The sequence below is a fragment of the Suricata suricatta genome, chromosome 8, assembly GCF_006229205.1.
Source record: "Suricata suricatta isolate VVHF042 chromosome 8, meerkat_22Aug2017_6uvM2_HiC, whole genome shotgun sequence".
NCBI lineage: Eukaryota > Metazoa > Chordata > Mammalia > Carnivora > Herpestidae > Suricata > Suricata suricatta.
In genome coordinates, this window is record NC_043707.1 from 119,382,943 (window position 1) to 119,398,754 (window position 15,812).

The following is a 15,812-nucleotide window of genomic DNA, read 5'->3' on the forward strand; positions in this document are numbered from 1 at the left end:
GGTGGTGATGGGCACCTGGGGGGACCCAGGGGACAATGCCAGGTGGTGATGAACACCTCCAACAAGCACCTCCCACCCTTGCCCCTGCCCCCACCAGGTCCTGCTGCTGCTGAGCCCAGGAGGCTGGCGTTCCCAGCCAGTACCTCATCCCAGCATTAGGGCCCCTGGGATCAGGCTTACCTCACTCTACTCCACCAGCCCCCCTTCCCTGCGGGACTCCCTGGCAGGAGCACCGGTCCCGTATGATTGCATTAGACAAAGGGTTTCACTGCAGAACTCCGTATGTCAGTCTGTGGGCTCTGAGGCTGGTGCTGCCCCATCCCCCTCCTGCTTCACAGCTGGTGGAACAGAGGTGCAGGGGGTTCAGAGTGAGGAAGTCACCTCCTGTCTCTGTCCACGGCCACGCCTGCTGCTGTTTCTGCCTCTTAAGTGTAATTCTTCCTTTTAGCTTGTCCATTTGACATTTATTTATTGAGCACCTACTGCATGCTTGGCTGTGTTCTGGGGGCTCAGGACATGGGGGGCAACAAAGCCCATATCGCCTGCTAAAGGTCACCAGATACAGATGGGGAGTCAGTTTGCTTCTTAGGCCCCAAAATGACATCAAATACCAGCTCCTCACACCCCATGTCCCAGAGGAAGACACCAAAACCAAAGGGCCAGACGACAATGTGACATGGGCTGTGGGCTGGTCTGGTGGGGAGAAGCCAATCGCGTGGATACAGTTTTATCACCGGCAGTTTTCTCACCCCGAGGAAGACGAGTCCATGTTCTCAGAGGACCTCAGGGCACTTGGCCAAAACTTACCAGCTCCGACTGTCTTGCCCTTGTGGCCTGTGTGGAGAGTACAAGGTGGCCAGGGAAGCGGGTCACAGCCATTGTCCTGGGCAGCCCTGTCCTCATGGGGCCCAGGCATCAGGCTGTTTTAAATCTTCCAGGTAATTCTAATGGGCAGCTGGAGGTGAGGGCCCTGGCCTGGGTTTTGCTCGATTTCTGAGGTTTCTTTGCAGCCATGCCTGATACACACACACACACACACACACACACGCACGCACACACACGTGCACACACACACGTGTCAGGTCCTATACGCCACATATCATATAGACACGTCTATCTGCCTCTCTATGTCTCTATCTCTGCCTCTGTCTCGTCTCTATTTCTCTGTCTCTGTCTCTGTCATATGCTTTGCTGTTAAATACCACTCGTTTGTGCCCCTTAGGACTCACTTGTTCTATAAGGTCCACACCTTCAGTCCTTCTTCTTTTTCAATGAGGTGAGTGAGTGCTCCCAGGGCTGGTAAGGGGCAGAGCCAAGACTTAGGTCCAGGCCAGGTCGGTGCCCCCACTATTGACCCTCACTCCATCCCAATCACTCAGAGTCCAAGATGCTGATGCGCCGTGTCCAAGATTCTGAGTTTTTTAAAATTTTTAAATGTTTATTTATTTTAGAGAGAGAGAGAGTGCGAGCAAGCAGAGGAGGGGCAAAGAGAGAGGGAAACACAGAATTGGAAGCAGGCCCTAGGCTGTCAGCACAGAGCCCAACATGGGGCTCGAACTCATGAACTCACAGATTGTGAGATCATGACCTGAACCGAAGTCGGGCACTTAACCAACTGAGCCCCCCAGGCCTCCCCGGATTCTGTGATGCTCTAAGTGTCTGACAATGTCCCATTGACCATCCCACTATTTTCCTGTTTTGTGAACCATACTGTGTGGTTTTGACGATTCTGTCTTAATGTCGTGCATGTTTTTATGTCCAACGATGATAACTTGTTACTTCCCTTCAGTAGTCTCTGATCCTCATATCTGGGGGGTAGCCTCCTTTGGGGGGAGGCCCCTCTCCAGAGCAGGCAACCAGTCCTCACAGCTGTCTCCCCCAGGCCTCTGGTTACCCCTTCTTCCCTTTCGAATCCCACCCAGACCATCTTCAGCTCCTCCCTTCTCCGGGCTGGCTTCAGATGGTCTGAGTTTATGGCTGTCACAAGGGTTATTGGCCATGACAGTGACTTAGAATAGTTAAGCTGGTGGGAAACTCTTGCCAGACTTGGGACCCGCAGCGAGTCCTAGAGCCCAGGCAGCCACAGTCCACACGCACGCCTGATGGGTCTCGGCAGTCACAGAGCGACGCTGCCCCTGTGTGGCTGCCCTGTGTCACGGGGACCCCTGCAGAGAGCCCCTCTCCCAAGTGGTGAGTGTTCCTTAGCTGCTTGAGGTCCAGGCTCCTCCCTCCCTTCCCTGCTGGAACCTCCTTCTCTCTCCCCTCCCTGCTCTCAGGACAGGGTGTCCCCTGGGTGTCGGTGCACTGTCCTTGGACTCCAAATTCCCACAGTGGGGGCTCCATCCCTGTTAATGGCCCCAGGCATGGGTTAGACCACAGGCTTTGACCCACCCTGGTTTCCAGTCTGGGCTCTGCCACTTTCTTCCTATGGGATCTCAGGGAATTACTTAACCTCTCTGAGCTCAGTGTCCTCACATGGGAGTTGAAAAAAAATGAAAGGGTCTGCCTTATGGGATGGAGGCCAGACTTCTATGGATGGGGTAGGATAGTCATTGGCTCAACAGTCCCATGAACACTCTATTGATGAGGTCTGTTACTATCACCACTGCTATTGCTGTGTCAGGGCTGGCGATTTTCTGGCCCTGAGTGCACATAGGAGAGCAGCTTCCCCTGAACCTGGAGGGTCTGCCCCCACCCCACCCGGGCCTCCCGTCACAGGGGCGGTGAGAAGAGAATGAGCTTCCCATCCCATGGGCGTGGGTGCAGTCAGCCTCCAGTCCTCACTCCTTGTGTGACGTGGGTCAGTGACGGAGCCTCATCAGTTTCCCCCTCTCAAACGGGCACAATAATACTGACCACGTAGGGTTATGTAAGGGTTTGACGAGGGCTTATTAGCGGGAGGCAGATTCCTAAGGTCAAATCATTTGAGACCGTGACTTCTGGGAATTTCTCCGCCTCTCTGGGCTCCCCATCCTTGCCTGTAAAGCAGTATCTGCTTTTTAGAATGACGTTATCATTCTGGGCCCCGTGGGAGTGCGGCGCTGAGCGGCCCTGAAAGCTCTCCCTTTCTGTCACTGCTGCGCTGAGCGATAAGAAACCCAGGCCAAGGGACACTAGATTAACCGTCTGGGAACGAGACCGTGTACGGCGTGCTAAATTATGCAGGGTGGACAATTAGAGAACGAAACGATCTATAATAAAGGGCTAATTGACCAGGACAGAGGCTCAGTGCTTGGGAGGCAGAGGTGAGGGACAGGCGCCCGCAGCCCCTGGGCAGGGCTGTCCTCGGTGGCCGCGCGTTCTCCTTAATGACACTCCTCCTTCCCCTCGGTACAAGTCAGGCACGTGCCCCGGGAGGCGCTTGGAAAGTGCAAAATGGTAAATATGAGAGCATGTCAGTCACCTGATGCTCCGCCTCTCGGAGACAGTGGCCATTAAATTACTGATGCCTTTCTTCATTCTTTGTTTCACCACAGACGCTGTTTCCACGTCGCCGTCAGGGGAGCTAGGATACGGAGCGACGGCACACGGCTTCCAGAACAGTGGGGGTCATTTCTCGCTCCTGTCACACGTTGCTGTGGTCAGGGGAGGGCTCCGCTCACCTCAGGCACCTGGGGACCAGGCCGATGGGGCGCCACCGTCCTAGGGTGTCAGCACGTCCCCATGCACTTCTCTGTCCGTCACGGTGACGGGGAAGAACGGACATGAGAACTGAGCTCTGACCCTTAAATGCCCTATGCTCCCTCCTGGAAGGTTCTCTCCCCACCTCTATTCTCGTTTCTCGGCCAAAGCAGGTCACAAGGGCACTTCTCCACCCAGGCAACAGGGACGTGCGCGGTCCCGTGGGGCGCCGGAAGGACGGCCGGGTCTCAGCGAGCCCAGCCACGCTGCACGCGCACTTCGACACTCAGGTCTGACCGGGTTCCGTCTCTTTATATTCCTGGAAATAGTCCATTTGACTGATGTTCCCACCTACCTCCCACTGTTGAACAGTTTCCTTCTTTCTTACTATCATGTGTAACATTGCAATGGTTTTCTCCCTTCTTTAACCTTCCTCTAAATTTCTGTTTTGTTGGAAAAGTCTCCCATAATGGAAGGAAATGTGGGGTGAAATAGTATGATGTTTTACGAACCGAAAATGGCTACTATTTAGGGAGGGAATAATCCTCAGGTCCTGTTCACGGACTCCCAGATCTGAGACCTTCTCGGCTCCACAGGCTCCCACCCTGCCCCCTCCACCACTGTGCCCAAATCCGTGCAGGGGCCTTCTGCCCTGACCCTGCTCCTGTCACTGCCCCAAAGTGGCCAGGTCAATGGGAGACTCCGGGAAGAGACACCCCTGCCCTGCTCCGCACCCCCCAGCCCCTGAAGCACAGGGCACTGTCCCCTAGGGATCCTGAGCCCCTATCTCCTCCCCACACCCCCTGCAGCCCTCCCCACCCACAGCCCCCATGTTCCTCCCTGGGCCTGGAGCCATCTGCATGGTCAGGCTCAAGTCTCGCCCTTCCCTTCCCTACAGTGGGAGCCCCCTCCCCTCATTTACCCCCTACATATCCTGAAGGGCTCTTTGCCCCAGGGTCATTGGCTCCAAAGGCCTTACAGCCAAGGGCAGTCTGGCTGCACCTGTCTCTGCAGCCTCAGCACTGCCACATACCCCCCTTCAAGGTGGTCAAACTGCACAGGCCTTTCTTCTGCACTTGAACCTCTGAGCCTTTGCATGTGTTGTTCCCTTCGCCAGGAGCATCCTCCAGGGCGTCTCACCTGGCTGACTCCTATGTGACTGTCACATCTGTGCATAGAAGTATCACTTCCTCTGGGAAGCTCCCCCAACAAGGTGGGACCCCGTGGTTCTCATCATGTCATAGCTGATTATTTATGTAGTCATTGCTTTCATGTCAGCCCGTCCTTTATGACAGGAAACCCCACGGAATCCAGACTGAGACTGCCTTAGTCACCCCGCACCCCAGAACCTAGCTCTGTACTTGGTGCACGGGCAGGGCCCCCAGCCTGTCCAGGGCCCTGGGAAGCGGGAGGACCTTGTGGGTCGAGGAAGGGAGGGATGGGGACAGGGGACCTGGGCCCGCGTGTTCTGAGGGATGTGAACAGGGTCTCCCTACAGCTGCCTGGGTGATCAGGAGGGAGCCAGAAGCCCCAGGTGTGTGCAGGTTAGCAGGGGTCGGGAGGGTGAGCATTCAGTTCACGTGCCCTCCTCGAAGGGAAGGACACCTAACACAGGAGCCAGTGGGGCTGGCGCATTAGCAAGTGAGCAGGGCTCATCCTTCATTAAAATAGAATTTGGTTAAATGACTCGCTCACATCATTTCCCTGTAATCCCCCTCGGGCTCCTCGGCTGCTTTGCTTCTCCATCTTGCCTCCCCCTGCAGGATAGTTTATCACTTTTCTCATTCTTTTCTTTGTTTAACTATAAGACAGCAAAGAAAGAAGGAGCCGAGCTGACTGGGTGGTCCCTTTTTCAGGAGCCAAAGAAACCATTCTGCCAATTGCAGGAAATGATTAGACATGAGAACAGCAGTTCTATCCATTACGGCTGGAGAGGGAGCAGGGGGGTCTCGGGGGATGGGGCCTCTGTAGGTGAAGACAGGTGTGCAGACAGGCACAGCACACACGCGGCACAGCACACACGTGCACAGACAGACAGACACACACACACAAACACCCCCATGCACACACGGGCACACACTCATCCCTCATGCACGTGCCATCCAGTCCAGTCCACCCCCCTTCTTAGATTCTTCTCGAGTCTTCTGTTTTGCATGTGCCCGTGGCCATGACATTGTGTGACCTCCATCAGCTCCAGCTGGACCCCTGCAATGCCCTCCTTGCTGTCACTGTTCCCCTTCCTAGATCACTGACTCATGTGTCCCCTGGAGGTTAACCTTGCACCTTGCAGAGGCCCCGGAACAAATACATATTTGACTTATTCTGAATGAATGAGTGAGTGAATTCTGCGTGGATACCAGAAATAGGCTCTGAGCTTCTCAGGGGCTTGGAGCACTTGCTAACTCCTAGAAACCTTCATCCCAATGCAGTTGGCGGACATTTGAGCCCTCAGAGAAACTACTTCCTGCTGTGGACGGATAAGCTGGGGCCCAGAGCAGGCAGCAGAAAGCCCAGTGCACAAGGGCTTAAGCTATCAAGGTGAGAGGTGGATCAGGTCTCAGGCAAGGCTTGATCTAGCATCTCAGTTGTGCGACTGAGGACCCATGTTTTTCCACCCCTCGGCTCTGCTTTCCAGAGTATCAACTTTGCCTTCAGCATCCAAGTGGGACACGTGTTCCGTCTTTCCCATTTACTGGAAGATATCGTCTCTCTCAGTCTTGCAGGTAGAAGTGGGGTCAAGGCTGCCCCCCAAAGGGGGAGGCCTAGAGTGGATGGCAGAGGGACAAACACGGTGTCATCCCCTCTTCCCAGGGAGCAGAACCCACCTGGCCCAGAGGAGAGGTAGAGGTGGGTCTAGAACGCAGGTCTGAGGAGGAAGGCAAGCCGTGAGTCTGTCTGAGGCAGAGGGGGTGGGTGTGTCACCCCCTCCCCACCCCCACCTTCATGCCTCTACCTCAACCAACACTCCTTCTTTGCAGTATCAGTCATGACAATGGAGTTGACCAGACCGGAGACTGTGACATGCAAATCCAGGCTGGACTTACTGTCCTCCCCCTCTCTGGAGCTGAGAGTGGATTCTGCTCCCAGGGAGGATGAGACCCCTTCCCAGAGCCCTGCCCTTGTCCTCCCACTGACTGCCCCTGGGACAGGCACACACACTGCCTCTCTGGGTCCTCATCGGACAGGATAGGACATGTCACTGCATGTCCCCGCGGCTCTGTGCTCTGGCCTGAAAGGCACTCAGGCTGCTGCACTTATTGGAGACTCAAGGGTTATCAAAGCTGGGGGGAGGGGAGTCGGTGGGGGCGGTGCACATGGGGGAAACTGAGGCCTGTTTTCTCTTCACAGAACTGGGCTCCACTTTGTTCTCAGGCTGGGTTCTCCTGCTGAGTCACACAGAGTGCCTCCCTCCCATTCCCTCCCTGAGTTACAGTCACACCATCCCCACGTGTCCCCAGTCTCCTCTTGGGGTCCCTCCCCCTTAGACATGGGGCCCAGCCAACCTCTCCAGCCTGGTCCCCCTCCGCCTTCACCTCTCTCCCACCCCTCAGCCCTCACACACCCTGAGCCATAGAAAGTTAACAGTCATAATGCATGAAGTTTATTGAGGTCGTAGAATGTTCCAGGTGTTGAGCTGAGTGGTTTACATGGATTGTCTCTTTCATCGGTGTAACTTATTTGTGATGTTTTTCTATGTGTCACATGCTGTGCTGGATGCTTTGGAGACAATCATGAATAGACACTCACTTTTTGGCCTCCTGGAAATTCCGGTTTCACTGGAGAAAACAGACATCAGCCAAAAGAACAAAGAAATAAAAATTACAAAAGATTCCAGCTCCCCGGTTCCAGGCCTTTGGAGAGGATTCTAAACCGAGCTGTAATGTGGTCTATAATCCCATTAAAAATATCATTAATGTCCTCTTTCTTCATTCGCTGGGCACTCGCTGTTCTGTCCCATGGCCAAGGGCCTGTGCCAGAAAGCAAGGGAGGTTTACGGAGACACCTGTCACTGGCCAGACGCACTGGTCTCATTCTGTCCCCACCACGTTGCTGCAAAGTTGACGTTACTGTCCCCACTTTGCAGGCAAGGAAGCTCCAGGCTGAGGACGCCCAGCCCCTGCTCTGGGTCTCGTGGCCACCCAGCGAGGGTCTGGCAGACAGCACCTTTTCCCGTCCCTGTCCCCCCAGGAAGGGACCCCTATTCTGCTCAGGAGCCTGCCCTATTATCATTACAAAGACAGTAATAACTGCAGCAGTGGCAGCAACAGCGAACGTGACCCCTCCCTATGACTGTCCATGTGCAAAGCACTTTGCTTATAAGATGTCATTTACTCTACACAACGAGTGGGCAAGGCAGGTACCGGCCCCGTGTTGCACACAAGAGGACAGCTCTGTGGACATGACGGGCTAACCCAAGGGCACTGGTGAGTCGGGGGCAGAACCTGAACCCAGATCTGCTGGGTCTTTAGGAGGAAGGAGGGCTATTCCTGTAACAAGAAAAGAGAAGCCAAGAAGCGGTGGGAAGAAGGGAAGAGATACATGGAGAGAAACTGCGGTGAGACAGCTGGCGGCCAGGGAGAGGGTGAGCGGGCGGGGCCTGGGGTCCCACCGGGGCTCCAGCTCCTCGTCCCAGGCCTGCATCCGGCCCGGGTGCCCTAAGTTCCCGGAGACACCCTCACAGCCCTGCCCTCTCCCTTCCCCGTGTTTCTTGGCCTAAATGACACTGAGTGCTTTTCTGTTATTTGTGAAGAGCCCGACTCAGATGCCAAGGATACCTGCTTATTAAAAAAAACAACACACACAAAACTGCTTAAAAAAAGGAACAATTCCGAAAATGAGTATCTCTCACTTAGAGAGGTCTCATCAAATAAGAGGAACGAGGCATTTGCAAACCTATATGGAAATTAAACCCACAATCTGGACACACGCTTGTTTGACAAGTGATAATTAACTGCTGACAATATAATTTCAGTTTGGAGGCAAACGTGTTTTTCATTAAAAAGTAATCAAAGAGATGCTTGCATCTGGCAGTCCTGCCTCTGGCGGTGGGTGCCCAGATCCTCTGCTGGGTTTCAGGGCTGGCGCTGAGCGCCCACTGTCCTTGGCTAGGTGGTTGTGGCCCCCCAAAGTGACATGGGTGCAGATCTCCAGGGAAGGTTCTAAAGGAGGCCAGCTCAGTCAAACGGTGTCCCTACAGACCCAGCACCTGCCTCTGGGCATCTTTGACCCCAAATGTGCCTGGAGCTGAGTGGCTGCGGGCTTGGTGCCAACCTTGGCCTCAGGGAGGGAGGGGTGCGCTCTTCTCTCCAGCCTCTACTATGCCCCGGGTTCTGCAGCGGTCCTATCCCATCCTCAATTGTACAGAAGGGGACATTGAGGCACAGAGACGTGGGGGGTCACCTGTTCCAGGCCACAGCCAGTGAGGGGCCAGACGGAGATCTGTGCTGTGCTCTGAGTCCTCAGTCCGTGCCGCTCACCCTACCTTCCTCCTTCCCTTGAGTCAACTCAACTCTGTGCCTATTTTCTCATCTGTAAAATGGGAGAGGGGGATAATGGTACACATCTCGTGAGCTTCTGGGGAGGCTTAACTGAGTTTATACACAGAACAGTGCTTGGTGCATAGAAACCCTTGAGTAGATGTTAGTTGTGAGACACGTGAAGTGATTCAGATGGTCAGTAATATTGTGCCACCCTCACCCTCACCCCTCCATCCTGTGAGCTCAGCTGCGGTCATCTGAGGCCTGTCTGGGCTGTGTCCAGACCTCCCACACCCACTTGAAAGGAAGAGCGGGGAAGGACCCTGCGCTCTCAGGAGCCTGGAGAGCGGCAGGTGCAGAGCGAGGCTTTGCTTCCTGACTCCGCTGAGCTCAGACATCTCACGTCCCTGGGTCGGTCTTCACAGAAGCTCCAAGTGCCTCACCCATGCTCAGTGTGAGCCGTGGGATTGTGGGATTGTCTTCCTTTGCATTTTTATCCCCTAAGTCTTCCTCCATGTCCTTGGAATTCACATCCCACCTCTATCTTGCTCCCAACAGCAACACAGAACTATTCTGTGCTCCTGGAACACTTTATGATGTCTCTAACCTTTGCACATGCTGTACTCTCTGCCTGGAAAGCCTTTTCCTCTACTTCCCACCTGGTGAAATTTGATCTCAAACATCATCTTCTATTTTCTTTTTTTTCCTTTCATTTCCTTTTGCTTTATATACATAGCAAGCAGGGGAGCAGGGCAGAGGGGGAGAGAGAGAGAATCCCAAGCAGGCTCCATGCCCAGGGCAGAGCCTGATGTGGGGCTGGATTGCACACCCCTGGGACCATGGCCTGAGCTGAAATCAAGAGTCAGATGCTTAACTCACAAAGCCATCCACGCGCCCCTCAAACATAATCTTCTTGATCACACCTTGATCTTGGATCTGTTTGACCTGACTCTGAACATGGAGACGGAGCTCTGTGTGCACTTACTAGGCCCCTACTATGTGCTTGGCTTGGTACAACTAGATGTGTGTCATCCTAGTTAATCCGAACTCTGTAAGCTGATCTATATTTGCCCCCTTTTACAGATGAGGAAACCGAGGTTCAGAGAGGGGAAATGACTGGCTCAAAGTTACACGCCTAATAAATGCCAGAGCCTGGGCGCAGCTCTATATCCTTAGCTTAGATGAATCCATTCAGCTCCTCCCCTAAAGCCAGCAGGATATAGTGCCCCCTAAATTTACAGTCATATTTGTCACTGATCTGGACTTCAGACTCAAAAGTACACACTTCCACCCACACAAGCCCAGGCACACACAGGCCAAGGGACAGAACCCCAGATGCAGTCCTATGGACTTTGCATGTTCCCAAGGATGAGCCTTGGGTGGGCAGGGCTGAGGATGGACCCAACATGGGGACTGCGTGCTGACTTCTGCTCTTAAACACTTTCCTTCTGTGAACTCTGGAAACACTTGATCAAATATGGTGAAAGGGACAGACCTCCCTGGAAGTGGAAAGGAGCTGGCAACCAGGTAGCAAGCATGTCAAGGGATAGAGCAGCCACCATATATATATATATATATATATATATATATATATATATATATCATAGGCTGGTGGTGGAGTCAACCAGTCACGGCCTGAGGGGTGAGGCTTGATGCCCTCTCGGGACAGAAAATGATGTTTGGAGTGCAGTGCCAGAAGTTGCATAAAGTTGAGACCTTCCAAGGGTTGAGCTTTAAAGATGGGTAGACAAGAAAAATAATCCACTTCCAAGAAATGGGAAACAACAGGGAAGTGTGTCAGTTTCCACTTGGACTTTAAGAAAATTGACTGCCTCTTGGGTGATTGTGGCTGCACGCCTGTGCTGTGCTTGGATTTGTGGTTTTAATTTATACTCCGGGCGTCATCCATGAACCCCCAAATGAAGCAATTAACATACAATCGGTCCCAAGCTGGTGGTGCTTCTGGGGTATTTGGCAGCAGCCAAGGCACAAAAGTTCTGGAAGGACACACCTTCCGCTTAGAATTCCCACAGATAAAGCCTCACTGAAGATGAGTGAAAAATTCAAGGTATAAGCAAATAAGAAAATAATTTACCATCAGTGAGAGTTAGTAACCATGTAAGCCAGGACAATAAAAACTCCAGAACTTCAAATTAATGCAATTCTGATAAAAAGTATAACATATCTGTAAAGAAATTAGGAATGTTAAAAAATATGAAAGGCCAAGAATAGACTAAGACACTATGATAAAGAACTGACTGATTAGGAAAAAATAGAAAATCTAAAAATGAGATTGATAATCACTGCAATTTAAGAAGTCCTCAGCATGGATTGGCTAGTGGATTAGGTAGAACTGGGTAAGAATCAATTACCTGGAATGCAGACAAGAGGACATGACCCTGAGTGCACCACAGAAAGGAATGGAGAAGAAACAGTGGAGGAGAGATTCAGAGTCACAGAGGAGAGAATGGGAAGTTCCATCAGCCCTCTATTGGGAGTTCCAGAACATGAAAGCAGGAACAACTTGAAAAAGTAACACTCAAATCAATAAGGACCGTGACTTTTACAGTATATCCAAAAGACTTGAATTTATAGTTTCAAGAAATTGAGCAGGTACAAGACAGAGCAATCCACAGGACTTCCTGTTTCTACTCTGACAGGTCAAGAGCTTGGGAATCGTCACTTCCGTTTTTACAAGAGAATTGGACATACAGAAAATCAACCCCTTTTCTTGGCTCCTTCAGGGGATGGAGGTTGCAGAGTAAATTGCCACCCCAAAGTTAGACAGGCAGGTGAACCAGAGAGTTACCGCCTGAGCCCTGTCTCCCTGGGGCAGAAGCTGTTACAGGCCATAATTAGGTAGGAACACTTACGGGATAAGTCTGACAAATTGCTAGAGGCTGAGTGTAAAGGTAAGAAACTCCTTGGGTGCCACAGTCCTCCCTCAGAAGTGAAGGAGAAGGAAGAAACACTTTATGGGACAAGCAAAAGCTGAAGAAATTTGCCAGTTGGAGGCCTGCCTGGCAAGAAATGTTAAGATCTTTTCTTTAGGCAGAAGGAGGATGATGTGGTCCAAGACTTGCAGCTACATCAAGAAAGGAAGAGCATTGGAGAAGAAACAAATGAAGGTAAAAGCAAATACTGTCTTTTTTTATTCTTAATCAGAAACTGCTTCAATAACTGTAACTTTATATTGGGTGATTATAGCATATAGATAAGTGACATTGGCATAAGTGATGGGAGTTGGGAGCTGGGAATACCTAGGTACCTTTACCACATGTGAACTGATATTGTGTTATTTGCAGGCACATTTCAGTTCATTGAATGTGTATATGATAAACTCTAGGAAAGCCACTAAAACTTATTTTATTAAAAATGTTTTAAATTTACTATTAGTTTATTTTTGAGAGACAGAGAGAGACAGAGAACTAGTAGGGGAGGGGAAGAGAGAGAGGGAAACACAGAATCGGAAGCAGGTTCCAGGCTCTGAGCTGTCAGCACAGAGCCTGATGCAGGGCTTGAACCCACAAACCATGAGATCATGACCTGAGCCAAAGCTGGATGCTTAACTAATGGAGCCACCCAGGTGCCCCAAAACTCATTTTAAAAAGAAGTGTAATAGATACATGCAGAGACAAGATCAAATGAAATCATATAAAATGCTCTCTTAAAACTAGAGAAGTCAGGTAGGTCTTAAAAATTGTTGTCACAAGGAAAAAAAATTGTAACTGTATATGGTGATGGATGTTAACTTTTGTCATGGGGATCATTTTGCAATACATACAAATCTACTGTCTTTGCAATAATTCTGTAAATCTAAGACTGAAGTGAAAATCCTATTACAAAATAAATCCACATCTAGATACATCATAGTGAAAATGCAGTAAATCAAAGACCAGGAGAAAGTCCAAAAATCCATTAGAATACTCTAATTTATGGCAAAGGTAACACTCAAGTATCATGGAAAGATGGTCTCTTCAATAAATGGAACCAGGTCAATAGAATATACATACACTAAATAAAAAAGGAACTTGACCTCTACCTTATACCATGTATGAGCAACTGAGGTGGCTTGTAGATTTCAATGTGAAAGGTAAAGCAATAAATCTTTTAGATGACTCTATAGAGGGGTATCTCCAGGAACCTGGAGGAGGCAAAGATTAAGGGAAAAATGATAAATGAGACCTTATTAAAAATTAAGTATATAGACAACCATAGAGTGGAAAAATATATATCCAGTGATGAGACTAGCTTTACCATCTTGTGACAACTTGTTAAATATTCAAAAGCTTGGAGAACTGTTTGTTGTTAAACTGTCCATAGCTTGAAACTGGCCGAGGTGGGGTTTTAACACCATGTAAATTGGCAAATGCAAAAAGCCTATCTTCCCTTCCCCCACCGGGCTGGTTTCCCAGCACGCTACTGCAAATATATGGCAATGGGTTCATACACAGAATAAATGAGAGTTCCTATAAAACAACAATGACGAGAAAGATCACCCATAGAAAATTGGAAAACAACTTCTTTTACAAAAGACATTACACAAATGATCTATTAGCATATGAGAAGTTTCTCAAATATTGATTACCAGGAAAATGTAAACTATGATGTAATACCATGATATGCATATAAGAATTGGCTAAGATGGGAATGAGAGAACCAAGTGTTGGTGAAGATCGGAGTAACCAGGATTCACATTCATGGCCTGGGAGACAATCAGCTGGCTCCATGTTGGGGGAAACTTTGGGGGTCTCGACAAAGGTTAAAATCTGGGGTGCCTGGGTGGCTCAGTCAGTTAAGCATCCAGCTTTGGCTCAGGTCATGATCTCATGGCTTGTGGGTTTGAGCCCTGTGTCAGGCTCTGTGCTGACAGCTAGCTCTGAGCCTGGAGCCTGCTTCAGATTCTGTATCTCCCTCTCTCTCTGATCCACCCTTGCTTGCACTGTCTCTCACTGTCTCTCAAAAAAAAAAAAAGTTAAAGTCCACTTATCCTATGACCCAGCTACAGATTCTATGCCCATTTGTTTGCCACTAGAAGTGAATCAGAATCTTCACAGCAACAGTATTCATCATAGCCTCAAACTGGAAACTAACCAAATGTCCAATAAAAGCAGGATGGATAAAGGAGCTACAGTACTAAACAGCCATGAGAATGAACAAGGCAAAACCATATGCAACACGGATGAATATCACAAATATAACATGGAGAGAAGAAACCAGACATAAAAGAGTACACAGTACAGTATTCTGTTACATAAAGTTCAAAACAAGCCAAAGTGTTCTCTACAGTTAGAAGTCAGGACGTGTAATGCCTGGTGGGGGTGTAGTGAAGTGATTACAAGGGGGCTTCTTGGTTTGTTGGTAAGTTTTGTGTTTATTTTGTGGAAATTCATCTGGCTGAATGCTTATGGCTTGGACATATTTCTGCATGTATGTTACATATGCATCGATACAAAGATTGCATTACACAAAGCAACCAGAGAAAGGCTTGATGACCTACTGAGGAAAGACAACAGACTTCTCTGCAGCAACAATAGAGGTCAGGAAACAATGGGATAATGCCTTCGGGGTCAAGGGCTAGGGCTATCAAATTCTGGTGTTAGCTACACTGTCGTTGCGTGGTGAGGGACATCCTGGTTGAAGTGGGAAGTACTAGCTCATATGACCAGGTTTCTCTTCAAGCTTTTCCATGTTGATGATGGTGATGGGACTCAATTATATAAAATTAAATATTTTTTATTAACATTAGCCGTTTTTGAGAGACAGAGAGAGACAGAGTACAAATATGGACAGGGCAGAGAGAGGGAGTCACAGAATCCAAAGCAGGTTCCAGGCTCTGAGCTGTCAGCAAAGAGCCTCATGCAGGGCTCGAACTCACAGACTGTGAGATCATGACCTGAGCTGAAGTTGACTGCTGAACCAACTGAGTCACCCAGGTGCCCTTCAATTATATTTTTTAAATTTCAGTCACTCCTGATAAATAACAAATTTGAAGGAATAAAAAATTCTGAAATCCACAAAAACTTTGAGGGAGAAAGAAAGATATTTTCCAACAAAGTCTGGGAGATGTTGCTTACAGGACCTTGCTGAGAGAACTGATAAAATGACTTATTTCAGGGAGGACCTCGCTATGAGAAGGAAGGAGTAAGTCACAAGTATAGTGTTAAGGGGAGAAACTGGTTGACATACACTGATCATATACCTACCACAAGAGCAATGACAACAATCATAGTGACGGGACTAATTTGGAGTGTAAAGGAGATTGAAAGCATCACACGAAGATGGGAAGAGGCGTGAGAACTGATGTATTCTCAGATCTTATCAGAGGGAGAGGAGAGATACTGACTTACTCCAGACTCTGTTAAGTGTGCTTATTAAAACGGAAAGATTAACCAGCAAAGAAGATAAATGGAACATACAATTTCCAAACCCATAAAGGGGGAGAAAAGGAATAAAAACTTGATTGATACTGCAAAGAAGACAGAATCCTGGCCCCGCCAATCGTACCTGTGTGCGACTTTGAGCAAAAGATTTAACGACGTCACCTCTCTGAGCCCTGGTTTCCCTATCTGCACAGTGGGGAGATGATGCCCACTCACAGTTGCTGTGGGGACATGGTGAGACTGCCCCTCTGGTCCTCACTGTGGGGCGAGACAACACATTGGGGGGCGAGTGACCGCCCTCGCCTTTTTGCAACCAGGGACCTCCAAAGGG

The 15,812-nt window shown here is 49.8% G+C and overlaps 1 long non-coding RNA gene across 1 annotated transcript; it reads right to left on the reverse strand.

Annotated features, from left to right (window-relative positions):
- Positions 1-3,174: 3,174 nt before the first annotated feature.
- Positions 3,175-4,853, reverse strand: LOC115299913. The gene is made up of 3 exons (XR_003912407.1): positions 4,655-4,853; positions 3,767-3,940; positions 3,175-3,673 (listed from the first exon to the last, which is right to left on the reverse strand). It is a non-coding gene; the product is annotated as an uncharacterized LOC115299913 (long non-coding RNA).
- Positions 4,854-15,812: the final 10,959 nt, after the last annotated feature.